This window comes from Fukomys damarensis, unplaced genomic scaffold (assembly GCF_012274545.1).
Source record: "Fukomys damarensis isolate Sample0158 unplaced genomic scaffold, DMR_v1.0_HiC HiC_scaffold_8, whole genome shotgun sequence".
NCBI lineage: Eukaryota > Metazoa > Chordata > Mammalia > Rodentia > Bathyergidae > Fukomys > Fukomys damarensis.
Window position 1 is genome coordinate 2760242 of NW_022900920.1, and position 18454 is coordinate 2778695.

General features: G+C 40.0%; 1 protein-coding gene and 1 pseudogene across 4 annotated transcripts in view; one reads left to right on the top strand and one right to left on the bottom strand.

Moving 5' to 3' along the window:
* The first annotated feature begins 11706 nt into the window (after positions 1–11706).
* R3hcc1l (R3H domain and coiled-coil containing 1 like) overlaps positions 11707–18454 on the top strand; it is a 90274-nt gene continuing 83526 nt past the window's right edge. For 2 of the 4 annotated variants that reach the window (XR_004516270.1, XM_010638511.3), the window contains exon 1: positions 11722–12167. The gene's annotated coding sequence lies outside the window, so the exon portion shown is untranslated. Of the gene's footprint in view, positions 12168–18454 lie in introns of all 4 variants that reach the window. The other 2 variants (XM_010638513.3, XM_010638512.3) reach the window with 2 other exon arrangements.
* Positions 12483–15746, bottom strand: LOC104872330 (annotated as a pseudogene).

The following is an 18454-nucleotide window of genomic DNA, read 5'->3' on the forward strand; positions in this document are numbered from 1 at the left end:
AGTCCATGGTAGACTGGCTCCAAAGCAGAAACATCAGGTTGGAAGGTGTCTGAGTTACTTTTCTTGTTGCTGAGACAAAATATCCAACACTCACAAGTTAAAAGAGGAACGGTTATTTTGGCTCACTGAAACCTAAGATTTCAGTCCATAGTTGGCTGGCTCCAAGGCAGAGGGGCAAGGCATAGCAGAGGAGAAATAGTCTGTAGTAGAGCAAGCAGGAGGCAAGAGCAGCTGTAAACATGTCTCCCTTTCCCTTTTATTCCATCCAGGCTACAAGCCTCTAGGTGGTGCCACCCTCACCCAGGATGGGGCTTACCATTATCCACACCCAGAACTATGCTGAACCACTCAGTGGGTTAATTTAATTATCACACCTTTAATCCATATTCACGCACCCTTAATCCATCCACCTCCAAAGACCCCACCTACAAGCACATGAAGCTTTGAGTGGGTATCTAGATATAAGCCATAACACAAGGGCCTGGTGGGGAGGGCTGCTTACTTCATGGCATCTAGGAAGTAGCGTGGCAGGGAAAGCACCAGAGCAGAAGCAGTCAGGGACAAAATATACTCTTCAAAGTCCTACCCCCCAATGACCCACCTCACCTGAATAGGTCCCACCTCCCCATAAGCCCATTGTGCTATGAACTAATCAATGGACTAATCCACCTGATGAAGTTACAGTCCTTGTGATCCATTTAGCTCCTTAAGTGCTATCATTGAGAACCAAGCATTCAACAAAATGGACTTTTGGGGGACACAGTGGATCCTAATCATCAGTTTACTTAGCTCATGGTTCCAGAGATTCCAGTCCCAGATTGGCTGACTCCTCCATTTTGGTCCTCTAGTAGAGGCACAGGATGGCAGACGGAGAGAAGATGATAAACAAGCTGCTTACATCATGAGCCAGAGCACACCCCTAACATCCTAAGGGCTTCCCAGCGAGCCCCCTAAAGGTCCCATCAGGCCCTGCCTACTGAGGATCAAGCCTTTGACACACGAGCCTTTGAGGGACATTCAACATCCAAACTGTAGCAATGCCCTATGAGGAAAACTGCCTACTTTGTATTCTTTAAAGAACTCAGCTTCATTTACCCACTAATGTATTCCTTCACTGTAATTGGAGAAAATAAAACCATTTTGAGTGCCCCCCCGTAATATTGAATGTCCTGGTGCCAAGGGTTGGGGTAAAGCAGTGATGAAGATAAACACAAGCTTCCTCCAACAGGGCTTCAGTCCAAGGGTGCTCATAGCTCTAACTGCATGGGCTGCCAATAGTTCCTGAAGCTCTTGCTACTAAATAAGGTATATATATACATATATATATATATATATATATGTATATATATACCATTTTAACTACTTACAGGTGTATAGTGAAATACTGGTAAGTACCTCCACATTATTGTGCAACCAATCTCCTGAACTCTTTCACCTTGCAAAACTGAATCTCAGTACCCATGAAACAAGAACTTCTCCATTCTCCACCACCTAGCCCAGTGATGGCGAACCTTTTAGAGCTTTCAATGCTACAAACATCCTGCTGTGGCAAGTGTACCATAGGTTCACCACCACTGCTCTACCCTCTAGTAGTCACCATTCAACTTGCTGTCTCTGAAGTTGATGACTCTAGATATCTCATCTAAGTGGAATCAGGGAGTATTTGTCTTTTTTGTGACAAACTTATTCTATTTAGCTTAAAGTTTCCTCCATATTGTAGCATATGCCAGAATTTCCTTCATTTTGAAGGCTGAATAACACTCCACTCACATTGGGTTTATCCATTTATTCATCAGTGGTCACTGGCATTGCTTTCACGATTTGGCTATTGTAAATGATGTTACTATAAATATGATGAGAAAGATAGTGTTGATGGAAGAAGCTGGAGTATTCTTGAACTGTTGAAGAATTCAGATGAGGTAGGGCCAAGTAGGGCCCTAAAGAGAGTAGCTCTGAATTAGAAGGGGCACCATAAGAAAGCAGAAAGGGAAACCCCTGCTTTGGGGTAGGCTGGGGTTATAGGAGGGGGCTGTTTCTTGGCCTTGAGGAAGTATCAACATAGGAGATAAAGGAATCCGGAATGAAGGAAATGCCAAACTTTACTGAGCTCACAATTTGTCCAGAGCTGATTTTGATTTCACACTTTGTTGAGCAGTCTTTGGAACTGTTGTCAGGTTACTAGAGGTGACTTCCAAAGTATAGCATTGTACTAATTACTTTAGGTGAGATCTTTACTCAGTCTTCAAGATCTGCCTCCGTCCTCTGCTGAACCTTTCATCAAAAGCATTCCAGCTGCCACTGCCAGCCCATCCCACTCCCCCAAAGAGTTTGGCTTCCTTCTTCCACCACCTCCCAGCTCCAATTTCACTTCCCTTTGCCAGAATTGCATACGTCAGCCTTGCTAGTGTATCTGTTTATCTTTTGCCTCCACCAAACTGAAGTGAGAAGCCAGTCTCATCTGAGTGCTCAGCTGTTCCTAGCACCAAAGATATTGATGTTTAGTGCAGTGGCTTTGAAGGCAAATGACAGTGACATGGATTTAACCAAGGACTACTCAATGTGGTACCCACTGTAAGTAGCCTGTTAGTTGGAGACTGAGTCAAATAGAAGCAGAGTATCTAGGGGACTTTGAAATGGCTGCTGAAGACAAGGGAATTGCTTATTGGAACTAAGTGACCCAGGAGCAGGCTTCATGGTGCAGCAGATCAATACTGTTCCTTCTAAGGAAACAAACAGAATCAATGCCAACTGCCCTAGGTCTCAAAACAGATCTGGAAGATCCATGGTGGATGGATGGAGGCTCCATGCTGACTTTGTAGAATACAACAGTGTACACCCATTTGGGAGACACTTCATTGAATTTCATATCAACAGTTATATCTGGGCCACCAAAACCGTAACATATAAGCATGTAGAAACAGAGGAGCACACAACTGAGAAATTGAAAGCATCCTTAGACTTTGTGATTCCTTGCCATTCCCTGCTCCTCTGCCCACTACACACATTGCCCATCGATATCCTCATGGTTGCTTGCTAGGCATAGACACAGCCTCACAGTGTTCTCACCACTTTTCAGTCATTTCGGGTTGGCCCTCAACATAAAACTTGTTACCTTTCTGGATCTAATTAAACCTAACCTCATTTCAGAAGGACTCCCATTTGTGGCTTTCTGGAGATCTGCTCTGGAGGCTTTGTGTGCCTATTTTCTTGTTGAATAGCTCAAACCATTAAGCCTCTACCTCAATTAAAACCCAATGTGTTATCACCATAGAAAACGCCATAGGCTAGAGGTTGAGAAAGTACTTCCTTAAGTAGAAATCCTCCTTCTTGCAATTTCTTCCCAATAGTCCTATACTTACTTTCTGGATACCACGTAATAAGGTTCTCTCTATAAGTATGACAACTCTAATACTTGAAGGTGACTGTTCTGTTTTCCACTTCCCTCCAATCTTTGTCTTTTTTTTTCCTTTTATGTTTTATTCATTAATTTTTAGACAGGGTTTCAATATATAGCCCAGGTCAGCCTCAAACTCAAGATCTTCCTGTCTCAGCCTCCTGAATGCCAGGATTATAAGTATATGACACCATGCCTGGCTTGGTCTTTCTGTTTTCTAGAGGAAGTCTTTGAAGTAGTTTCCACTGCTTCTTATAAAAATGCATTCGAGGTTTTCAGATTCCCTTATTCTCTAGTTAGAAACTAATGGTCATGTCCCAAATTGTCTACATTCCTCATAAACTGAAGTGCCCAGAAAGTACACCATTCTTCATCTATGACGGTACTTACTTCAGAGTACAAGCCACAGTAAAAGCCCACAGGGACCTTTTGGGGAGTGGTGAAAGGTGGAAGAGTTCACCAAATGGACAAGGTACATCAAGCCATTTCTCTGTACGGAGATGCCTGTGAGTGTGGCCATGACTTATTTAGGAATAGATAATGCAAATTATTGTATAAACTAAATTGTATTATTGCCACAATTTTAAAAATTATTCTTAGAATTGAAAAGGCTAAGAGTTACAAAGATCCCTAGAAAGCACAATAACCCATCTGATAATTAATTAAATGGCCAGGCCACAACATTCCCTGCAAAATACCTTCTCTATCAGGTAACTTTGTTCTTTGGAAAGCAGGCCATTCAGTCTTTTTTTTTTTTTTTTTTTTTTTTACTCCTCTGTTCAAAAGTTCCTCTTTTTCAGGAAGAACTTGCCTCATTGCAATGTTAGTCATTTTTCAGAGTCACTGACCATTTCATTTGCTCAGCGCTATTCTAGGTGTTGTGTGTGTATGGGAACATGAGTGCCACATAGGGGTAATCAAGGTAGAGGAACAAGGACACATAAGCTGAGGCATTTGTCTAAAGAACTTACACTGTAGTGAGGACAAAGTACAAAAATAAAAAGAATCAAACAAATGCTATAAATTGAGATATGGGCTCAAAATTGTGGCATTACAGAGGAAAAGGTAGTTATTGCCCACAGACAAGGAAGAAATTACCTGTTCATGTGTCTATGTAGCAGCCAGGCCAAATCAGATTACATCATTTCCCATTTAAAACCCTTTGAGGGCCAGGGATTTAGCTCAGCGGTTCGGTGGCCTGCCTTGCAAGCACAAGGACCCGAGTTCAATCCCCGGTACCAAACAAAACAAAACAAAAAAACCTTTGAGACTTCCCATCACTCTCAGAAACAAACCCAGGTCCTGACAGCGGCCCGCACTGACCCTGCACAACCTGATGTCTGGCCACCTTTCACGTGAACTTTTGTGTTTTCCTGCTTTGGTCACACCGACCTTGCCATCTCGTGATACATCAGAATTTTTGACCAGATGTTCCCTTTTGAGATCTCCTCTCCTTTAGGCCACCTCTTAGCTTGTCCCTTTATGTCACTCAGTCTCCACTCAATTATTATCTGTCCAAAGGGACCTAAATTTCCCCCACATCCCATGACTAATCTGTCGCCATCCCATATCCTTCTTGTTTCTGTAATAGTGTTGATTGCTACTGAAAGATATTGTCACATTTATTAATTATCGGTATTTTAGTAGAATATAATTTTATGAAACTTAGATTTTTGTCTATTTTGTTCATGGCTGTATCCTCAGCACATGAAAAGTATCAAATAAATATTGATGGAGTGAGTGAATGATTTAATCTCAATAATTCAGCCTAAAAAACTAACAGCAGGTGATATTAACATCCAGTATACTACATGGCTTATAGAAACAAGTTTAATCTTGTTGAAAATGAGCCCAAATACCATCTCATTTGAAATCCCATGGCATTTCCTATTTTTGATTATTTCTTAAAGATTTTGACTGTGTCTCTAAGATCTGTAAGCTCTTCCAGCTGTCTAGGAGATTTTCTATCGAGGGAGAGATACCAACAAACTGCATGCACAGAGGAGTCTCATATAGCATGAGGTTACATTTTCAAGTCAGTAGGCAAAGGTAAAATTGACATATCATCAGAATTTTCCCTAAACAACTCTAGCATCACAACATATAGCTGATTCTGTGGTGTACCCAAGGAATTGGTTTGTTTGCATTAGGAGATCTGTGGTGTGAAAAATACAGACCTCTGAATACTTGACTCACTCTTTGCCTGGCTAGGTGCTTTTCCTATTGAAGATATTTGAACTAAGGCTGAAAGAACAGTAATTTGTGTGGCTCTGAGCATGGGTGCTGGAGCAAGGCTGTCTCATTTTGAATCCTGGCTCTAATATACATTTTCCATGTGACTAACAGGAAAGTTACTCAGTCTCTCTTGGCATCAGTTTTCTCATCTGTGAAGTGGGCTAATAATAATAATACCTGTTTCAAAGTAGTCTATTGAGACCAGGCTTACTACTGTAGATGAGACCTTAGAATAGTACCTGGCACACAGTAACCATCTCCATTTATACTAGCAATCATTTCATTATCTTCTATTTCGTGTCCACAGAGGACCATCTATTAAGTGCACAGAAAGGCAGGCAGACTGTGCTAGACTATTTAAAATGTAATTGTTTGCTTGTTCTCTCACCCTTGTTCTCTTTCCCCAAATGCCAATAGTTGGATTTGTATGATGTGATCTCACTGTAAATTGCTTAGGTGCTTTCCTTCTACTGGAATTCTACACATTATTATATGATTTTTTAGTTCCAAACCTTTTCTAAAGATTGAGAAAGAGGAGGGAAAAACAGGCACGGAATAGTTTGACTTCTTTGTCTTTCACACATTATTCCCATACTTTCCACCAACAGTGGGTTTGGCCTTTTCTTAATATTCTCCCCCGAACATAGCTATTGAGTCCATTTGGTGGCTTTTAGCTTTTCCTGGAGCCCTGGCTCATCCTCTGGCTTCAGCTGTTTGGATATTTTTCCTATAGATTCATATTCTTCCTTTACTTTTAGTACTGAGAAAGTAAAAAAGTCAGGAAGAAAGGCAACACTGCAGAAAATTCATGAAAAATAGCCAGCCAGTGTTTTTTCCAATGTGAAGAACAGAAAAGAATGAGGTCTGAGGAGGTGGCATGAGGAGAAGGAGTACTTGCCATTATATATGGCAGAAGCTTCTGTTCCACCCGAGGTGATGAATTCCCAGAGGCCAGAGCTGCAGATGTGTGGGGCTCTCAGGGACAGCCAGCCTGGCATGTAAGCTAGTTGCTAGAGGTGCGAGCCAAGTTCTTACCACACCTGGAAAGCTCAGCTATTGTAGGCATTTGTTTTTCCCTTCAGTCCTGGCACTGAATCCTTATTTCTGAGTTGATATTAAGACTAGGGAGGAAAATGTTACATAATACTTAGGAAATGCCAGATATTTTATTAACATCATCATTAGACCCTATATTTTATTCATTCATTGATTAATTAATTCATTCAACAAGTATGTTCTGAGCATTTACTTTTCAGGCATAATGCAAAACACCAAGGAGAAAAAGATAAGATAGATATAGCCTTCTCCATTAAGGAGATCACGTCAGCAAAGAGAGGCACGAACATGTAAACTGGGGCACAAGGATCACATGTTCAAACCCAGCCTCTGAAACTTAGTAACTTAGTGAGGTCCTATCTCAAAATAAAAAATAAAAAGGTCTAGGGATGTAGCTCAGGGCAAAGGCCCTGCATTTTGTCCCCAGTACCCCTAACACCAAATCAAATCAAACCGTGAGTTCTGCGCCAAGGTTAATAAAATTTCTGCTAATCACACTATCCATCGGGGTTGAGAGGACAACAAGAACTCAGATGGTTAATAGATCCTAACAGGATGACCTCACCAAAACTGAGGTCTGTGTGAGAGAGTACAAAAAACAGAGAGCTCTGTTTGCTGATCATAAAGGAAACCAAAGACTTTTCTGGGTTCATCCACAACTCACTCCAGGTTTCTATTTGTGGGTTAGTTGTTTCCTAGAGCATCCTTCCTCTCAGAGCTGCCATCCTCAATCCTGCCCAGCCCCTAGATACTAGCTGTACTCTGCTTCATCACCAGCACCACCTCCCAATTAGACCAAGGATGTGGCAATCAGGCTGCCCAGAATTGCTCTCTCCACCTTCAGCTCACCCTGAGCAGAGTTCAGATTGCACATTTCCCGACACTCAGAGAGATCCATTAATATTTAGCATGTTACATTTCCAAAGCACTTTACTAACACAAATTGATCTTTTCAGCAGCCCCTTGCAAGGCAGCTCGGTACTGCCAGTCCTACTGCGGACCTACAGCTTTGGGAAGATAAGCTACTTAGGCTGGAGCCATGACTGGTGAGCTATGGATCCAGATTAGAAATAAAGGTCGATGACACCAGTTGTCTAAGCCTCCAGACAGAATTCTAGGGTGGCCATGAAACTCCTCCCTACCCAGGAGGTTCTGTAACAAAGCAGCCCTCACAAGGCTTAAATAGAGTATGTCTCTTTAAGACTAAACTGCTTACAAACCAACTACCATTTATAGAGCACTTATTATGTGCCAGGAGCTGGAAGCTTTACATAGATTGTATCATTTAATTATCACAACCCTTGTCTGCCTTCTGTGATGTCATTATTTTGTGAGTCAGAAACTGAGGCATGGAATGATTAACTTACATAAAGTTGCATGTCTAGTAATTATAGAGCTAGTATTTAAACCCAGGTCATTCAGCTTCAGAGATCTTAACTATTATTAACTATTTTACATGTGGGTAGAGGGAAAAGGTTAAGTGAAGTTACTCTTTGTGAGGTTCTGCCCATTTCCCAGACATTTAATTCATCATATGCTTTGCAAGATTATTTCTGGAGGTAAAAGAATTAAGGAGGAGGAGATCTGTCTGCAAAATTGTTTGTGAAGAATGAGAATGTAAACTAAAGTTATTGATTTCTTGGCTTTCTCAGATTTTTCCATTGGCTTCCCATTCCCTGGATGAGGGCTTGAGTTACAAATTCTAGGCTGTCCCTGAAAATATAACCTTGTGACACGTCTGGCCAAATTTTCATCTTGGTGTTCTGGCACTAAATAGAAAGAATCATTATCTATCAGATAGGAGCCCTTATGAGTCCATGGAAAAGGGCTTGAGACTGAGGGATTGTATCTTGTGTAGGAATTTTGAGGAAGGGTCACTTTACCTCTACAACTATCCTAAGGGGAAAAATAATTAGCACTGTAACTTTTAAAACTATTTACTTCTTGTTAATTTATACACCTTATGATCAAAACTTTGTGTAATATGTGGCTGACCTTTTGTTATTCCCTTAGAGTTTACCAAACCATTTCCCATTTATTATATATCTTAATATCCATGGCTACCTGATGAGGTAAGCAGTCTTTGTGGACTCCATTTTACAGATGAGGAAGCTGAGTTTTAGTGAATCATCTAAGGTTTTTTTTTTTTTTTTGAGACAGGGTCTCACTATGTAGTTGAGACTGACCTGGAACTCACTATGTAGCCCAGGCTGGTCCTGAAGTCACAGCGATCCTCCTATCTCAGCCTCCCAAGTGCTGGGATTACAGGTGTGTGCTGCACACCTGGGCATCTAAGGGTAAATACTTTACAATAGTAGAAAATTTGTGGGGTTCTTATCTCAAATTTGTTCCCTTACACATATTACTTTGCTTTCCAACTCTTCATAGGTATTCATTAAAACCTCTGGTGAATGACAGAGGTCCTCAACCTCAGTTTGTAGTGGAAAGTAAGGCTTGCTGCACATCCTGAGGTAGGTATTGAAGGTGTCAAAATCAGGGCATAGATGATGCCATGTTGGAACCATAAAGTCCAAACTATTTATCAATTATAGCCCTGAGGAGTCAAGTTGCTCATAGATGATTCAGCCAGGATAAATGTGGGCACAGTATCACCAAGTTCTTCCCTCCAAGTAGGTATGTGGCATTGGGTAGTCTAGTCATACAGTACAAGCCTTGAGATCAAGAGGTGGCTAAAACAGCCTTAGCAGACAATAGCAACAGGTGCTGCGTGACATCACAGCCCAGAGATTCATCCCAAATAGTAGTTGCTGCCATGCCCATTTTAAGGTGCCTTTAGTGAGAGTTGCTGAGTCCTCTGACATAGGCTTTGGAGTTTGGAGTTACTGCCATTTCTGAGAATTCTCTTGCTTCTCTTGGTGAATTAAGTGGAAGCTCTATGTTGATGTCCTGCCCTTCTATTGTCCTAAAAAAACACAACAAAACAAAACCCAAAGAGCAAAACTCCAGTTGATGTTTTAGACCCATGCAATTCTGGATGCTAGTCATGAAGGTCCTAATATTCAAAAGCTGGATTCTTTGTGCTTATGAGCTGAAAGTCACAAAAAGAAAGAATCCTTAACTTAGGAGTCAGCCCACATTTCTAAGGAGAAGACTTATCTTTTCTTGATAAAAATTTCCTGCACGTCTTCCATGCCACGTTGGTAAAGGTGGTATTATATTGGTATTATATTGAAACTCAAAAAAGACTGTGAAATGTCCCCCTGGAGAGTTAGGGCTTTTCTCTGATATAACCCTTCACATGCCTCTTATCTCTTAAATATGTCATGTTTGAACTGTCCATTTTGAAACTAGGCTGAGGATAACTATTTCCTAATCACCAGACAGACAGACAACATAGAATCCCTGAGTCTGAGAACCAGATAGCCTCAATCAGTTATCCCAGGACTTCAAAAGGTCATACTATTAAAACAAGAGACCTGGCACCAGGAATATCTTAAAGTAGTATAATACCCCACTTTTGAGAGCTCAGATCTGAAGCCAGATTGTCTTGTTCAAAATCTCAGATTTGTCACTCATTAGCAGCTTAGCCCTGGGCATGTTATAAACTTTCTGCATGTCTCAGTTTCCTTCAGTGTAAAATGATGCTAAGTGTGGGTTCCACTTGATAGGACTGTGCGAGGATTGCTTCATATCAGGTGCATAAAGAGTTTAGCACAACTCCTGGAACACATTAAACATTTGTTAACTGTTAACTGCTGTTATTTAATAAAGGAGAGGTCTTTGCTTCCTCTGTGATGTTTCTTTTTCTTCCTCATGTCCTTGACTTTCATCCTTGACCCTCAGTCTAGTATAATTTTCTAAAACCATTTGTTCCAGGATCCTTGCCTTCTTCTGGTCAGGAATACAAAGAAAAAACAGCTTGCATTTGAATTTTAATTTTTTGGTACTGCCTACAGCATCACCTTAAACTAATATATCACAGATTGTTCTCACCCAAGAGATAAGGGCCCTTTGAACCAGCCTTTCTTTATTATGTTAAAAAAAGGCCTTTTGGCTTCTGGTTGCTTTATTGTATTTTGTAAGGCACCAAGCACATACTGGATACCATGTAAATGTGAAATGCTCTAACAATAGTAACTGAGACAAATAAAAAACTCAAGGAAGGGAAGTCACCATTTTGAATTTAGCTTCTTATTGATGGGTTGAGTGATTGGGAGAGACAATGTGGCTCCAAGGCTGAAGAGCCAGCCGGGATTCAGAGGGTAGAGATTTGAATCTCAAAGCAGCAGCCACCGTGATCCCAGACAAGCAACTTCCTTTTTCTGGACTTCGAATTCATCCCACGAATACTGGGCTTGACGCCAGAAAACCATCTCCAACGGATGTTAAGCTGGGCATGGTTGTGCAGACTGTTCCCTGAAAGGGCACCAGCTGAGGGGTTAAGTGGGAGATGGAATGTAGTTCACTCTGTGCTCTTCAATCTGCACCCTGATGATGTTCATCTGGAGGAAGGGGGCACTTTTTCTAATTTGCACAGTAGTACTATCTCGGCTAAAACAGACCCTGTATTAAACAATTTGACAGTGATAGGGCACGGCACAGAATGGATAAATTCATTCAATACAGCTACTGAATACCTACTATGTGCCAGGACCAATTTTGGGGTCCAAAGATAAGAAACAGATCTAACCAATTACTGTCCTTGGAGCTTTCCTTCATTCACCAGCCAATCTTCCATTATATTCAATCTGAGCAAGTTCTGCTAATAAAATGATCAACCCAACCCATTTCTCTTCATCCCACTGCTAGCACTTTTATTTCATTATTTCTCACTTCGACTATTCCAGTAGATCGGCTCTTTCCTCTATTGCTTTTCTTATTTTTTCACTTTTGACCCAGGGTCTCACTAAATCGCGAATTGTGTTTCTCTTGCCTCACCCTTCTAGAGTGTTGGAATTATAGGCACAAGTCCAGTTGCCAGTCTGAAAAACAAAACAAAACCAACCAAACAAAAAAACTTGAAGAAGAATGAGGGGAATGGCTTGAAAAGAAGGAGGCAAAACTGGATAGTACCATATAAAATAAGTGTTAATGTATGACAGCAATAAGTAATGTTTACGTTAGATAAGTCTGAAAATATCCACAATGGGATCAGAGGCAAGGACTCTTTCCGCGACGGCGGAAGCAGCAGGGCAGATTGGCGTACACAGTGAGAAGTGAGGATACTATAGAGTACTTCTTCAAGAAACCTGGCTGTTAAGAAGACATGGCTGAGTGGGAAGTGAAGCCAACTGGCTGGTAACGCGCGTAACTCAGGGGGCCTCGCCCTCCAGCCCTCGTCACTGGCCAGCCCCACCCCAGGCGACGGGCGCGGTGGGCGTGGTCGGGCATCGCGCAGACTACGTCCCCCAGAAGGCTTCGCGGCGCAGGGCGGAGTTGAGGCCTGGCGCTAGCTGCTGCGGCGCGAGCGGAAGAGACGGAGCTTGGGGAGGCGGCGGAAGAGGAGTTCGGCGGCGTCCCGGTAACCACTAGTCCGCGTTTCCCCCCTTTTCTTCGGTCCCATGTTGAGGCTCCTTACCCCCACTCCTGCCGTCATAGCCAAGGGCACGACTTCCTTTGCTGGTGTGTTTGTCACTAGTGTTTCTTTACTCACGTGATGCGCTGAGTCGTCCCCTATCGGGGGCGGAGGTTACTGGAAAGAGCCCGCCCTTCGGCCTCTCAGGGCCCGGGTCTAGGCTGATGGTCCAGGTCCCTTCTTCCCTTGCTGGGGCCACGTGCGTGCCTTGGCCCTCGCCCGAAGTGTTCCCCCCGCAGGCGTCTTCTTTTTTTTCCAGTTTCAACAGGTAGTCCGCAGAGTCGTATTCCCTTCAGGAATACGAGGTCGTGGGCCGCGGCACGCAGGGGCAGCCCCTAGGCGACGACCCTGGGGCTGCGGGCGATTCCTGGGCTCCGAGTCCGGCGGGCTAATCCGCTCCGCGGCTCGGAAGTCCCGGGCTACTCGAACTTCCTGCCTTTTCTCGTCTGAGCTGGGAAGACATCAAGTCCCATTATCAAAGTGTCCCCTCCTCCCTTACAGCCTCCTCTCAGAGTTGAGTAAGGGAAGGTCCAAGTCCCATTATCAAAGTGTCCCCTCCTTCCATACAGCCTCCTGTCGGAGTTGGGTAAGGGAAGAGGCACTGTCTGATGTCCGGAGGAAGTCTCGGACTGCCTCTTGCTGGATCTTGCAGTCTGTTTACTGCCGCTTCAGTTTCCTTGTTTGAAAGATAGGTCTTTTTCTCTCTTCTGCTTTCCAGGATTATGAAGTTAAGCAAAAAAGATACATGTGCCAAATCTTTGGACTATAAAGCATATTTGAAGTATAACCATAGTATACTGCCTTCAGTGCAAGTCAGTTGAATTTTAAAATCGCGTTTCCGTCATTATAAAGATCAGATGAGTTAATATTGGGAATGTCTCTCTGGAAACTGATATGGACCACACTAATGATCTCAGGCCAAATTTCAAGAGAAGAGGTGGCATTAGGGCTTTATCACCTGTGGAGTCAGTTTTAAACTTTGCCTGGGTTTTAAGGCCCACCAGGATTTCGATTCTCCTTTCTCTTCAACACAGCTGTCTACCCTGCTTGCTCTGTTATTATAACCTTTCTTTAGCAGTGCACAGGTACAAGCAAGCATCTGAGAAAGAAGAGCACTTAGAACTCCCCAAGTATAGTGCTGAATTAGTATCAGTCTCTCATTTTCAGATAATTCACTAAAATTAGCTCTTCGAACAGAAAGAATCCCACTAACTTGAGGGTAGTAGTTGAAATGTGTTATTTTTCACCTATCCTACCCATATGTGCTAGAAGTTTCCTCACAGTTGAGAATATAAATAGCCAATTCAGGTCTGGTTTCGTGTTTTGTTTTGTTTTTTTGCACTGAAAATTTTGCATTTATTTTTCTCAAAACCAAATGCTGGGATAGCATAAAGACTACGGCTCAGACATTCTTTGGATTTAACGCATAATTACAATAGTCACGTGCACATCTATGTAAAAACTAAGAAGTTCCTGTTAAAATCATGTGTCAGTAGAACCTGTTTAGAATTGGTTATATAATATACACAACATGTATACTACTTTGTAGCACAAAATTTCTCAGAACACACATGAAAAAATAATTTATATAGTACTATTTTATAACAACTGAAACTCAGAAAAAAGTGATTAGATTATTATAGGACAACTACTGCCCTGTTTCTCAAAATCCTTTACAAAAGGAGGTAGATTCATAAATTAACAGTTCAAGGTCTGGTTTTTTAATGTTAGTTTTTTTTTTCTTTTTTTAACCTGCTTCCAGTTTAAGCTTAACTTCATCTGTAAGGACTCCAAGTTTCTTATTCTTTGCTTTCTTAATCTTTTCCTTAATGGTAGCCACATCAATTGTAGTTTCTGTAGACGCTTCATTAAGTTTTGCAACTGGCTTTTCTTTAGGTGGAATAAATGCTTTATTTCTTTCCTCTTATCTCTTACTGAGAGCTTCTGCTTGTTTAGCCTTTATTGTTTCCATTTTCTATCGCTTCTTCTGATTTGCCTTCAAAAGGTATTCACTATTAGCCAATTCTTTGTAAATTTGACTTTCTGGCTGTGGTGATGGGAATGGTGTATACTCTTTCTTAACAGTTTTCTTTTTTGGTTCTTTGTGTTTATTCACATTTTTGTGTTTGAACTGTGGCAAAATCTTTCCCAGCTTTGTGATCGTAATTGAGAATCTTTTGCCAATTTTTGTTTAATCATTACGGTTTTGATGTTATAAATTGTATGAATATTCTTCATGGAATCTAGAACCACTTTTCGAACCTCTTTTAAGCCACTAAAAGGTCCAGTGGCTGAAACTGTATTTCCCTGAACCATAATATAACAGTTTGTTAAGAGTTCTGATGCCTTCAAGGTAGATCCTTTGGGACCAATAAGTCGTTGTCTTCTTTTTAGAAATCTTTCTTTATTTCTTACTAAAGAACCTGTTTTAATGATGTCACACGCAATATCATCCTGAAGAATAAGCACTACCTGTTCAAATGAAACACTTTTTTGCTAACGGTTTTATTAGATCTCTGGCCCTATTGATGATGTATGGATCAGAAGTCTTCTTTGTAGTACAAACAGTCACGCTGCCCTCAATGAGGTCCAGGGTTGCATTAATGTGATGTTCATTCAAAGCCTTCTGCACCAAAGGCCAACACTCTTTGAAGTTGGCCTCTCTATATTTAGGGAACAAAGTTGCAAAACTGCTCTCTTGGAAGAGTCCTGTGGGATTGTCCTCTTTAAAAAAAGCTGGTTCCTTCCAGCCATCAGGAACAGTGAGAAGTTCTGATTCATATATTCAGAATCAAGCAAAGAAAAATACCACAGTTCAACATCCAGCAACTTGAAGTTCTCACACAACTTCACCTTGGTTCTCTGGCTTTGGTTTCTCTGGTTCATTTTTTACAGTTAACCTTCAAGACTAAGCAGGTTACTTATTATTCTCTTATATTTCCACTTGTGGAGAATTTTTTCATGCAATTTTTAAAAAGATTTGGGGCATAGTAATTAGGTACTTTTAGCCTGTATATGTTCTGAAACCATTGGTTAGAAAATACCAACCACTGGTTGAATATGGTTCAAAAAACAGGATGATGATAATAATTTTAGGTATTTTCCTGAAATTCCATTTATTTAATTGTAAAATGAGGTAACAGTTATTCTTAATTTATAGACTTTAAAAACATTATAAATAGAAGTTCTCAGTTAGCAGTTGTGTTTTATATGAAAATTATAGGGACTAGAGATGTGGACCGGTAGTAGAGTGAATGAGGCCCTGGGTTCAATTCTCAGCAACAAAAAAAGAAGAAAGCCTCTTAATTAATTTATTTGGTAAATCAGAGTTTTAGAGAGTCCTATAATGCTGTTGTAAAAAGGTGGCTGTTGGGATGTGCTGTGATTTCTATTTTTGTAGGTAGTCCAAATGTTACTCTTTACCTAGTTACTTGAAATTGGACTGGTGCTTCTTTTCTAACATTTCTAACCTGTAGTAAGAATGCACTTCTGCACATTGTAGTTTATAGCAGAACAATTATGCATTTTTATGACTCAGATATTGACTAGGGTAGATTTTTATGCAGCAGCTTTTGTCCTTTTCAAGAGAGGCTCATTGACTAAAATTTCAGCCTAATCTAGAGTCTGGAAGGTTTGATGACCTTTGTTTTTTTTTAAGTGACTGCTGCTGCTGCTATTATTGGTGTGTGTTTACCTGTAAAGAATGAGTTTAGAAAAGCTAAGGAAGAAAGCCTTACAGAGAAAAATGATTTGTTTGTCAAGGTAAAGTCTTAGGATTGAACATTGAAGTATGTACTTTTCTTTCATGCACCATGTTGACTATCATATCTGCAGATTGAGATGTAAAGGAACTATTTCCTTTATTCTCTTTTCATTGTATCCCTTGGCTGTGCTTTTCCAGTTTCATTTTTACCTTTAGTTATGAATTAGCAAGGTAACTATCTTTTGCTCCATAGACTTGTATAAAAAGCTGGCAGTAGTCACTTTCATTAAAATCTACTTGTGTGCTATAGTATGTTTTTTTTTTGTTGTTGTTTTTTTTTGTTTTAAACACTTTTGAGCTTAGATTCTCTCCTCTCAAAACATAGACCAATTTCTCCTAGTCCATGTCTGTATTATTTTGTTTCACTCTTTTACCTAGCTTTCTGTATAGTTTTCCATTCTTAAAATTCATTCTTCAGTTTTATTAATATTTGTAGTCCTCATATCTTTTTTAAAAATGCCAACTGTCTGAGTTAGGAGTAGGAATAAAATAGTAGCAAAGAAGCACTGTTGCTGTGGTTTTTCAGAAGTTGTTAGGTTTCTAAATAATATGGATTCACCTATGAAAACGATGATACAAATTTCTGGAGTAGTCAGGGAGCTGACAGTTTGTGATCATTTAACATGATAAAGAGTCCAAAGTGTGAGCAACAAGTGTGTTGTATTTCTAATGACCAAATCTACTTCTTAGAAAAGAATTTGAATATGTTTTAATATTGGCTTGCAATTGGACTGTTTCAAGTCTTTGCTATGCAGTATAAGAAGATTATTAAGGAAGGGAAGCACTTGAATTAAAATCCTCAAATTTATATTAGTAGCCCTATTTCTGTTTTCTTAACTGTAAAATAATAATAATAATGAAACCAACACTGCTTATTTATAAAACTTAAAGGAAACAAGGATGTCTTAAAATGGAGTGGGTAACTAGAGGAGAGAAAGTCAGAATTCAAGAGGAAAATACAGCCATATAAACATGCAATAGTCAGTGAGAATTTGGGAGAAGTCAAAAACATTGAGCAGGATATTACACAGACGTTTAGAAAGCAGGGCAATCTAATGTAGAGAGAAGGGTAGATTTAGAAGTCACACTTGGAAATGAGAGACAAACAATTAAAAGGAAGGAAATAGAATGAGAGGAAAACCAGGAGGGTATTATCAAAAAGTAGAGAGCTTATTCAGTTGTTTTTGTTCATTATTTGAAGGGAAGTTTCAAAATTTATAGTTAGCTAGGAAAGCAAAGAAAAGCAAATACTAATAGCAAATAAAATAACATGCAGTTTTTACTATACTAACATCTTTAAATATAAAATTTATTCTCTATATTCAATATAGAAATACAGTCATACCTTGTTATTTGACTTTGAAACTCTCATTGAATTTGGTAACTGATAATTTTGTCCTGCTACTTGATCTTTGTTTGGTATTCCACAAGGAAGCAAGAACTTGTGATCATTGTCTTGTGACTTACTACCCTTTCTGGCCAAAACAATTTATTAGGCACTCATGGTTTTTGGTTCCAGTCATACCTTCTGGAACTAATTAAGGGTAAGTCTGGAGGTACAACTGTACTGTGCCAGTTTATGTGTCAGTCCTGTTAACTACCTAATCCCACAGTGTAATTTAATCACATTTAAGAAAAATACTGACTATTGTTCTTTCTTTCCTTAAAAAGTTTTTTCCTCAAAAAAAATCCAATGCCCACTTTCTTTAGAAGACTTGGAAAAATACAGAAAACCTGAAAGGATAATAACAGAAAACACTCATAATCTCTCATCTTCCATGTTCTTTTCTACTCTTTTATGTAGACATTCATTTTGCTTTCATAAAGGAGTAAAAAAGCTGTAAAAAATTCTAAAATTATACTGTAACCATTTGTGGTAGTTATCTTCTTTTTTGGTACTTAATGTACTTTCTCAAACTTGTATCTATGTAGTGTGATCAGATTACATGAAAATGTTTAAATTAAAAAAAATTTATTACACTAAAAAAAAAAACCACATTGCCATTACTCTCCTCACTTTGAACACACTTATCCCATTATTCTTGCCACTTTCTGAAGCAGTCCTGGAAGCCCCTTTTCATGAGTGTCTTTATGTAGTGTGATTAAAAAATATAGTGAATGCTGCTACCAAGTACCATCCAGTGGAAAGGCAGTCTTATATAAACATTACTGTGTGTCCTCATCCACCTTATTCACTGGATGTGGTTGGCACCTTGTAATTTCTGGTCTTACCCAAAGTCAAAATGACCATGAAAGGTTAATGTTTTGAAACACTTCTGGACATCAGGATAGCCACAATAGCAAAACTAAAGACACTCATGAAAGAGGACTTCAAGAACTGCTTCAGAATGTGGCAAGAATGAGGAGAATAAGTCTGTGTGAAATGAAGCATTGTATTTTGAAGGGATTAATAGCATTGTGACTTTTACTGTAATAACATAAATATTAATATTATATAATTATAATTATA